Here is a 12,126-nt window from a genome sequence, read left to right as displayed (position 1 = left end):
TTGATACTCAGTCAAAATAACTTATTAAAAGATTATTTCTTAATATTTTACCTAAAATCATTTTTCCATACTTGAAAAATGACGAAATTAAGAAAAGAATGTCTATTTTTTAATAGAAGATATAGTTCTCCTCTTCCCTTAATTAAATACACTCCGATCCTCTAAATTTAAGTTGTCGAATACAAAATAGGAGGATTTGCCGACTCGCATCCATTTGTGCAGTAGCAGCCACCACCATTTCCGATAGTGTACGTGAGTCACGTGACCACCTATTTGCAACCAGAAATGAAATTCAATTTTTTTTCTGGAATATACTCATTAGTCATTACATTTCTATATCAAGAAGAACTACAATATAAGATGGAATACACCGGAAAGTATGGTGACTAGGATGCAAATATATTGTCCTGAGCATCTCCGATGTAAGAAATTTATATGAATTTTTTAATCATTTTTTTTAATTCTCACAATATCATATCATTTATAAAAAATTTATATAAAATTTTATTCCAATACAAAAAATTCAAAATTAGAGTTTTTCATAAAAAAAACTATTCTTAGCAATAAAAAAAATACATTTATCATATTAGTATGCTTCAATATAGAATAACTCACAAAAAATCATTCCTTAACCTAAAAAATTATGAAAACACTTTCCATTGGAGATGCTTTAAAATCTGAGGAAACTAGTTAGTAGTTTGTATTCTAATAAAACTTAATCCAAAGTTTGGATAAAATCTAAGACTACGTGTCTACGCCTTCAGGTAAAAAAATCAACCCCAGCTCAGAAATGAAATTCAATTATTCCATGGCTATGATGCTCAATTTCCTTTCTTCCTACGGTGACCACTGAATCAATCTTCTTCTAATGTGGCACGACCTTTGACGAAAGTGATCCTCGTAGTCCTGGCCACAATTTTCAATTTCCTTTGTATTTCTGCTTTAATTTGGAATAGATAATGAAATTTGTTCATAAAAAAGTGTCAAATACTGATATATTAGTTATTAATAAAAGATAAAAAACAAATTTAACATTTAAATACATAAAAAAATACAATAAATTAATTCATCAAATAGTTTAATAATAAATTAGTCTCCAAATTTTATAACTTAATGTTCAATTAATCCTAAAAAATAAAATTTATCATCAAATTGATCATTCAATATGACAACTTAATAATAATATGATCTTACAAATTTAATGACACGACTACTTTTAAATTAATTTGACCATTTATTCTTTTAAAATTTTCATACTATTATGCTTTCTTTCACCAAAATTTCAATAATAAAAAATTGAAAAGAAAAAACAAATTTGCAACACAATCTATAAAACAGGCACTAGTTAATAATATATTATATATTACATACATTGTACAGTTAAATTTTAATATGTAAAATCATATATTTTTATATCTAATAAATAAAAAATTTATTATAAAATTTTAACTAAACAATGGAGTAAAACATAGAATTGAACTTTGATATAATAATAATAATAATAATAATAATAATAATATTATTATTATTATTATTATTATTATAAAAGTGACTATGCATTATTAATTAATTAGAAATTAATTTAAATGAGACTCTAAAAGTAATTATTATAAAATTTAATAATTTTATCACACATCACAATTTATAACTCAACAGCAGCGAAAACCATTTATTCTGTGATTGAATTCTAATTAAATTTTAAAAAGTATTGTTATGAGAACTTTATTCATTTATAAATTCATATAACTGTTAAATAGAATATAATAATATTAATACTTACAACACGATTAACAAAATATAACTGTTGATTATTTTACACTGAATAGTCAAGTCTGAAACATGAAAGAAATAAAAAGGAAAAAATAAGAATGATAAAAAAATGAATGGAACAAATACATTGTTTAAATAAATAGCAGTGTGAATCAATTTGCCATGGTTACTAACAGGTGTTGCTGCGAGATTGTTTCAGCTCAACTGTTTTGAGTTTGAATTTATGTAATTGTGTTAAAAAAAAATATTGTCATAATAATTTTATCCAATTCAAATATTATTAACTTTAATGAAAATATATAATGATTTCAGATTTCAAGAATTAAGTGTGTAGTTACATTAAATAAATTATTTAAATAGATAAATACAAGAGAGAAAAGAAATAAGTGAACCTTGTTAAATAAAATGGAAAAGAGAATGGAAAAAATTATAACTAATTTAAAATTTGATTGAGAAATAAATAAAATGTAACCCATAATTATTTTTATAAAAAATTAATTCAAATAAAAATAATTTAATTTTAATTTTAATATATTAATCATGTGTATTGAATATTATTATTTTTATTCTTATTTATCTCTATAATTGTTTTGTTATATTTATATATCACATCTTCTTTTTTTTATTCATTTACCCCCGAGTTCCACGCTTACCTTTTCTCAAAAAGAAACTTATCCGTGACGTAAGTAGGGGAAACTGGAATGAGTTTTCGCAATCAACGTCATCATTGTTTGATTCCACAAACAAAAAGCTAAATTGTGGTCAATCAAATAGTTACGTTTGTCCAATGTGAAATCAGACAAAGACGTTAAAAATTTGTGTTTGTATACAGTTTTTTTTTTCTTTCTCTTTTACTAAAAAGAGATTTCAATTTTTATTTGATTTCCAACTCATTTCCTTTTTATCAAACCAGCTTAATTTAGAATATAGTGATAACTTCAATCTTGAATTCATTCTCAAGCAGATAAATAAACTCCGTATCTTGATTAACAGTTTGTTTGGTATAGAAAAAAAAAAATAAGGAGAAGAGGAAAGAAAATAGTGAAAATGAGAGAATAATGATTATTTGACTGTCCCAAAGTGCAGAGAAATATTAAAAAAGATTAGATGAAACCCGTCAAAAATTTCAGTTCAGCCACAAAAAAGTGAAGAAATGCAGCAAAATTGCAGCCACCCACTAACCCACATGTGGATTAGTTTTTTTTTTACCAAAATGGATTAATTCCTAATCATTTGTTACAACTTTTCAAAATAATTAGATGCCGAAAACTTTCGATTGTAATCAGAAGTTATTTAAAACACTTTATCATAAATGAATTATTAAAATAAAAAATGAAATCAATTTGTTTTATATAAAAGTGATTATTTGATGAAAAAGTTTAAACAACCTTCATAAATTAGTCAAAATTATAATTTTAATTAATTGTTTAGATATTTCAAAACAGTTAAATTCACTGAATTTATAGTTATTTTTGAACAAACTGTATTAAAATAATATTATAATTATAATTATAAAGTGATATTTATATGGTATTTAATATCATAATTTTAAGAGATATAAAATTGATTTGATGTGAGAAAAAAAAGAAAAGAAAAAAAATGTAGATTCGAATCTTCTAATAGTTAATATTTACTAATAAAAAAATAACTTACTCTATCACGGCTGAAGTAATAAAGAATAAAATATGTAATAACATGTTAATGTAAACTAATAATTAATAAAAAAATACTAATGAAACCATTGAACAGGACATGATTTGGTATTAGACTTTTGTTTCTACTGTTAAGATTTATCATATCCTTCAACGTGTTCCTCATAGGCATTCTTGACAAGGTCGTCAAGAATTTAAAAATTCCAAGTTACAAGGTGCATAACTCATTAAAAACAAAATGCAAAAGTTGGAACTTTCAATATTTTAAAGCTAACCCACTCTTTTTTTTTTTTTTATCAGAATACAAATATATATTAATAAAATAGAAGAGGAAGGGTATAAGAAATACTCCACCTCAAACAATAGAAGGCCAATCAAACTTGTAAGAACCTGGCAGAACAAATTTGAAGGAAAAGCTAACCCATTTGCCACACGTAGTTCATTTGCCTTTTACCACTTGTGATTTTTAAGGATAAGTGAGATGATTGTACATGAAAATTTGAACTTTATATTGGAAACGAAAATAAAAGAAAGAATTAATTGTAAATTTAGTTTCTTTATTTCTCTTAGTTTTTGAATTCGGTCTTTTTATAATTTAATTTATCAATTGAGTCTCTTATTTCAATTCACAACCTTAAAATTGGACTTTGATTGTTACTTGCAAGTGTTGACCGTCACGTGTCGCGTTCTAATTGAATGATATTTTGATGTGCCATTTGAATGGACTATTTTGTCATTTTAACATTGTCTTCCCTTTCCCCTCCTCCTCTGTCAACCTCGGCACTCTCCACCACCAAGCACATTGTCAATCGCATCGGCGACATCTTCAATAAGGAAAACTCACGAATAACAACCACTCTCCCTCGGGATCCCCCTCTCCGATCTCGACGCCAACCCCACTTTGGATCTTGTGACACCTTCTACCTCGCACACACATATAATAAACGAAATGTAAATGCGAAACTAATTAAAAGCTTTAAAATACATTTAAATAAAAGTTTTCCAAAAAAGCAAAGGGTTCACATTCACTTCTCAAGTATCAAAATAGAACTAGCCCAAATAAGAAAATCGAATTGTCTCGGCTCAAAACACGGTCAACCAAGTTTATGAAAAGGAATTCAACTAACAATAGAAATCATGAAACAACTATAATGTTCATGAAATTATAACATGTGAGATAAAAGTCATATGCCCCGATGTCACATCTATCAGAATATTTCCATGAGAAAAGCTAAACCTCTCCACCTCCAGCATGATCATCATCATAGGTTGGCTCACCTGAAAGAAAATGACAATCAACTCAAACACAAACACACCTCGGGAGTGAGTTATCACATTTCTAAATAAAAATACGAATAAACAAAGAATAAACAAAATACATTATACAAATATTTGTAACATAGCTCAACTTACTACAATCCACGTCACTTTACCATATTATCATTTAAATTTATTTCTTAATCATCAATCACATTATACATGAATCACATACTCGATTCAAGACGTAACAACACTCACCAATTTCATAATAAATCATTCACAGGTGTTATGCAACAATTATATTAAGACTCAAGCTTATATGCAATGTGATATCATGTTTGTGAAAAATAACACCAAGACGCTTAGAAGTACATAACAAAACACGCCACTCAATGGGTATGTCAAGTCACTTTCACTAAGTAAAATCATAAGGTCAGTCATGATCAGTTTGTTTTGCAAGAATGTTCTAACCATATGGGATCAACATAGACTTAAAAGAGCACTTAAACTGATCGCACATAAACACTTTTCTCACGATAAACACGAGTCGAGTTATTGTATTTTATAACTCATAACACAAGTAATATCACTTCAAGTATGAACCACTCACTTATTCACAACTATATCTCATGCCCATAATTTCAAATCCCACAAATTAACTAACTACAAAATATACTTAACAAATAGATAAACACGCATTATAATAATAATAATATATATCTGACTTAAGCTTTTAAATATATTTACATCTAACAAATATATATAACACGTCGCTATACAAATACATGTAATATTAAATATATATAAAAATCAAAACAACATGTAACCAACATATCATTAGATAAACATATTTAGATAATAAAAATAAATAATAAATACATTATATATATTAATATAAAATCACAAACACATTTATATCAATAAATAAATAATAAACTTATTAAATATATATATATATATAATAACAACATATTAAGTATATATAATTATATATATTAATATAAAATAATAAACATATTCCATGATAAATCACGTATGGAGAACGAAACCAAAAACTTGTGAAATGAAAGTGTCAATATGTATATAGTGCGACATCGGAAATTTTACAAAAAGGAAAAAGAAATCAACAAGATTCAAAGGTCAATATATTAAGTATATATATAAAAATATCACTACCACACAATTTTCACGCTAATTATAAGGAATCTCAATTTTTAGGGCTCACACCTAACACAAGAACACATCCATTTCACAATAAATTCGCATCAGGAAACTAATTGGTCTGTCAAAACATAATCAATTTGTGATTAAAAACATAAGAACATAATTGAATTTCATAAAATAACCAAAAAAATTGATCCTCTAAGGATCTCTACACATGTTTATTCTAATTCCCAAACGTGAGTAACTCATCTTTTACCTCGATGTAGTCATTCAAGCTTTCTTTGTTAGTAATGGTGGTATTTTTGATACTCTCTAGAGTTCCTCCTCCGATTGATCTATTAGGGTTCTTGAGAGTTAGAGAAAAAGGAACATAAATATTTTTGTAAAACTGCTCCGGGATTTAAAGTTCCTTTATATAATGAAAAATATGATGACCTAATTCTTATTCTTTTATTTAAAAGAAAAACCAAAAGGCACTACTATTACAGATCTTGCCATCAATAGAGCCGACAAGGTCAACCCCTTCCACATGGCGGCCTCCATCTTGGCATTGTGGCCACCACCACCAACCCTCTTTACATTGTCGCTGAAATCTACAAGCAACTCGTCGCCTCCAAGGCTAGACTCGTTGTCACACTCTTCGCCCTCATCCATAAATTCAACCAACGCTAATAGTGCTTGAAGGTGATCACTATTGCAATCTGTTAGATAATTACATGAGTTTCTCCAAAGCCAAATAGGGAGCAAGGTCCCCAAACATGAGTTTTGAAATGAATTTTTTTTGGATCTATTAATTTTTTCCTAGATATGTTGTTCAATTTTATTTCTTTAACATGTTTTGTTGCTGAATTAATGGATTCCCTTGAGGATGTTTTCTTCATTCCTGATTAGATACATTGCAATTCTAACAATGCTATCGTGTGATGGGGAACAAGAAAATTTGGAAAAATTACCACTAATGGTTAAAATGGCGCACCAAAATATTATCCAATCAAAATGTGACACACGACGGTCAATGTTTACAAGTAACAATTAACGTCTAATTTCACGATTGAAAACTGGAATAACTGGATTGCAAAAAAATAAAAGACTTAATTGGTGAATTAAATTAGAGGGGACTAAATTCGAAAACTAAGACAAATAAGATGACTAAATTTACAATTAAGTCTAAAAGAAAAGAATTATTTTATGCGAATAAAAAAATCAATTCTTTTAAATAAAATAAAAAAATAATTGATCATTACTTATTTATTTTCTTTTCTTTTCTTTTATCTCATTCAAAGATATCATTAATTACATTTTTTTCTTCTTTATTTTCCAATACTTTGGAGTTTACAAACCAGTCTTCACGTGAATGAACCTCAAACAACTCCACTTCTTACGGAAGACGTACTAAAAAGGGATGATAAATTTGGATGAATTCAAATTAATCTAGTTATCATAAAAAAAAAATCTCAAATTAAAATAAAAGAGATTAAACTTTTAAAAAAGTTTGATTCATTTTATTTTTTTATTTCATTCTATTCTTTTTCAGATATAAGTATTTGTGGAAAAGTGTATCTAAATTAGGTTAGACTAACTATCTAAATCTGGAATAATCTTATTCCATCTTACATAAGTTTAATATTAATTTATCCTTTCTCTTTTTTTTTTTTTTCAAATTTAGGGAGACATTTGAATTTTAAAAAGTTGCTCCCAATAAAATTTAAAGCTGACTAAAAGACAAATATCACCCATCTAACTGGTATACGTATAATGAGAAAACACCGCAAAATTCGAAGTTCCAACAATCTTGTTGTCATATCTTGCATTTAATGCATTGCTTCATGCGGGTTTCCCATTATTTTAACATATTTCATTTGTTAATAAAATTAAGAGGATCTTGTACGAGTAATAATGCTGTTTAATCAAATCAAAATTTCAATTCAAAGACAAATTATTTCAAGCGAAAGAGTTAGTAGCTTATATTGCATCCTCTTTTCGTTTATACACGAAGATGGTGAGAGACTTTCTTTAATGTTCCACAAATATATATCAACAATATTTATAACTTTCTGGAAGCTTTAAAGGTCAAAGTAACATTAAATTATGAAATGGAGAGCAATTAGAAGTGACCTTTTTATTAAATTAAACTAGAACGCAAATCATGATGTAGCTTTCACCTAATTGTGAGGCTCTATATGGCTGCAAACAAAGAAGCAGTTAAAGCCGCCGACACAGTACGTGATTCACATTCATATTCTAAAGCAACACAAGTTAACGTGCGTCCAGACTAAACAAAGACAGAAAACTATAAACTTGATAAGAAAATGGGAGCAGAGTTACATACGCTAGCATAAACATATAGTATTCATACTCATAATAGATCTAGCTGTTCAAATTTTATTTTAGTACGTAATCTAACTCATAATAGTCTATTTAAAGGCTTTTCTAAACTATGGGGTTTTCCTTGTACCCAGTTATATATATATATTAATTCCTTTTTTCGGATAAAAAAAAATCTTACATTGCATGTTAATTGCCAACATCTCATATTCGTAAGAGACTCACCTCGTTAAGCTCTAAGTCAGAATTTTAAATTAAATGGTATCAAAGTTTATTTTGATTATGTTATTATTAGGTCAATGTCGTCACGTATAATCATTTCAAAACCAGTGTCCACACCTTTTAAAAGTTACTACTATTTGCTTTCTAAAATACTCTCGAAACTCCTTATGTTTATCACTTTCGAAAGAATGTTAACCATCAACAGCCATTGATGCTTATCTTTATTAAGCGCTTAATGAAACTGCTAGATAAGTTTATCAAAATTCTCCACGTTTTTTCAAAAAAAAAAACTTTAAGTTTCAATAAAATAATCACTCGTGGAATTTTTTGTTATTATTTTTGGATATATAGAAAGTAATTAAGTAATAACTTAAATATTGCAATGCAAGTAATGATTTTAGCAAAACTAATTATTCGATGTCCGTGTTCTCAAATAACTAATATTAATATCAAAGGGTCCAACTCAATTTGTTCAACAAGATAGATGATTATTGTAAATCTATTGGTACCGTATTTAATTCCTACAAATAAAAAAAACTAATACTAATAGATAGTACAAAAATGGATTATGGTATTATTGTCACTATAACATGGGGCACAGAGAAATCCATTCAATTTAGAAGCACACCATGTACGCTATGGCCTGTTTGCCGAGTTGAGAAAAAGTACGGTACAGTGGGCATGGGTACTCACTGGCCCAATAATAGCCCACAGTCTATAGACTCAAGTCAAGAGGAAAAGAATGGCTACCTCACTAAGCCATAGTGAGGGTAGGTTTAATTGAGTGAAAAATAATGAAATAAAGAAGAAATATTTGAATTAAAGTAGAATTAAAGAGATATGTGATTGATATTAAACAGTAAAAATTTCTTTTCAATTCCTCTCCCCTCCTTGTCTACCAAATCTACCCTCAATATCTCTTGCCAAATTCTCAAGGTTCGAGGGATTTTTCTTATCCTATAATAGTGTTTTTTTTCTTTCTTTTTTTTTAAGGAAAAAGATTAAACACCAACAAATGATTGTTTTAGTGGTAACAAACTCAGGTCCTTAAGCATGTAGTTAGAGGTTCAAATTCAAATCCTAATTTTCGTGTGTCAAGAAAATCTAGTTAAAAGGAAAAAAAAAAGAAAAAAAGTCTACCTTTATTTAAGTATCTCGATATCTCTCAAAAGAGACTATTCTTAGCGAACAGTAGATATTCCTTGCAATCATTAGCACGTCTTAAATAAAATAAAAAATTAGGCCAGACATATTTAGAGAAAAACTTTTGAAAAACTAATGAGTTGTTATTTTCTTCCTTTTTATAAAAAGGGAGAAAGATATGTTTTCAAACAAAACTAACCAAAACAACTTCTAAAAATATATTACATACCCTAATATCTCTCTCATCTTGAACTAATAGATGAGAAAAAAAAATCAAGCTTTTAGTTTACAGAAATTTTAAGCTAAAATTGACAAGCAAATTCTACTTATTTTTAAAACTTATTTTAAATTTAACTTTAAAATAACTTTTAAATTGAAAAAAAAATGGGTTGTATAAGTATTATAAATAAATATTTATCAAAGTAAATAAAAATAGTAGACATTTGCCGGTGTTGTAACATGGACCAGGAAGGGATGACGAAATAAAATTAGATATATTGTTTCCAAAAAAAAAAACTTGAGGAGTCGTCACCAACATTTATTTAAGAAAAACGTTGGATAAATAAAAAAAATAAGGAATGATCTAAGATTTGAGAAAAAAAAAAGATTTGAGAATCGTTTACGCATGGGGAAGGTGTTAGTACCCCACAAGCCTGTCACAAAGATGGAACCTTTAATCGAGTGTGCTAAAAAACAAAGTGACTTTTTAATTCTTATCTTCCCTTGAGAACATGAATTGTATTTCTTATATTTTTGTTTATTTAGGAAAAAAAGAAAACATTTTTTGTGGTGGATTTTGTGAAGTCAAGCAAGCCGGAGACCTGACATGACATTCACAAGATTTACTCACACTTTATTGAAGCACTACCATGCAAGTCGGAGACCTGGGATGAAGTGTGTGGAACGTGAAAAAAAAAAAGGAATTGGGTGATAATTTATTTTGAGAATTTTACCTTTTGTAGAAAAGACTTTAGTTTTGTGATAAACTTTGTAAACTCAAGTAAGCCAAAGACCCAACATGACGTTCACAAAATTTATTCACACGTTATTGAAACACCATCAACCAAGCCGGAGATTCAACATGGAGTGCACAGAACGTAAACGTGTCCTAAAGAATATTAATGTGGATTTACAAAATAAATAAATATTGACATAGTGCTGCGAAATCAAATAAATAAAACCGGGAACGACTGAAGGACTTGAGAGGTCTAAAGTAAATTTAAGAATGAAGCCTTTTATTTACTCATAAAATAATTTATTAAAATTATCATTATTTTATTTAAAATTAATTTTTCGGGCTTTTGTTAATGCAAAATTATTGATTAAATTGTCTTAGTTAATTTCATTTAATATTTCTTTTTCAATAGACAATACAATAATGAGACTATTACTGTATGTATAAGATTTTAGATTATTAAATTAACATTTTTTAATAGAAAAGACAAATATAATTTGATAAAGGAACATGTAAGTATGTAATAATTATCAACAAAAGAAAATTCGAGTAAATAAGAGTACACTAAGTTTTGTTTTTGGCTTTTACCTGATATTGACACACTCAAAAGGAAAAAATGTCAATTATTCCCTCTACCCTCCAAATAGAGACACATGCACATAAGATATGCGAATAAATAAATTGGTATTGAGGAGCTAGCTAATGTGTCAAAGTGAAACAATAATAAACTAAACTGAAGAAGCAGGTGAGAAGATAGAGAAGTATGAGAGACAATGAGAAAAGAAGATAGAATTAGAATTGAATAGGAAGAAAATATAAATAAAAGAAAAGCTTTCGGATTTCTTTAGCTATTAACTATTAAATCTTTTTTTAAACAAAACTATGATATTGGTGAAGAGTTGTTGCTAATTAATTGTTACTTATGGTACCAATAAAAAGATTAACAATTGCTTATAATATTTTAATTAAACTTTATTTTCAAATATAATTTTACAACAATTTTTTTGAGGTATATTAGTGCTAAAAAAAATTTTGGGGCTTTTTTTTGGAGGGCCTAAAGCCCTTACTTGGGCTGCTTGGGCCTTAAGCCAATCCTGAATAGAATGAGAATAAAAAGATATAGAATAAAAGTAGGGAGTACACTTGCTAATTAAGAATGCGAGATTAAAATATGAGGAAGTAAGATGAATAACAAAATATTTATAATATATTATTAATTCATTAAACTAACTAACAAGGCAATGATAAAAAGAAAATTACATTGCAAGATAAAATAAATAATAGATATAATAAAGAAATAAAATAAAGAGCTATCTACTAATATTTATAATATTTTTTTTATTGTTTGTCTTTTGTCTTTCTTTCTTTTTTTGTCAATGTCAAAGAGTTGACTTTGACTTAGTAAATACTGACAGAGTGCTGACATGACAGGCTAGGTCACCAACCTAAGTGGTAGGGGTGCAAATATAAAGGAGAGGGTGTAACCATCAATTTTTATTTTATTTTAGACTTCACAAAAACGGATTAAGCCCAAAATAGAAAGATGTTTGTAATTTCCTTAAATATCATAAAAGACATATGTAATTTTCTTAAATCTTAGAAAATATATGTTTATGTTTCAAAAGAACGAGAAGG

This window comes from Glycine max, chromosome 7, assembly GCF_000004515.6.
Source record: "Glycine max cultivar Williams 82 chromosome 7, Glycine_max_v4.0, whole genome shotgun sequence".
In the NCBI taxonomy this organism is placed as follows: Eukaryota; Viridiplantae; Streptophyta; class Magnoliopsida; order Fabales; family Fabaceae; genus Glycine; species Glycine max.
The sequence above is the reverse complement of the archived record's forward strand: the minus strand, read 5'-3'. Positions refer to the sequence as shown.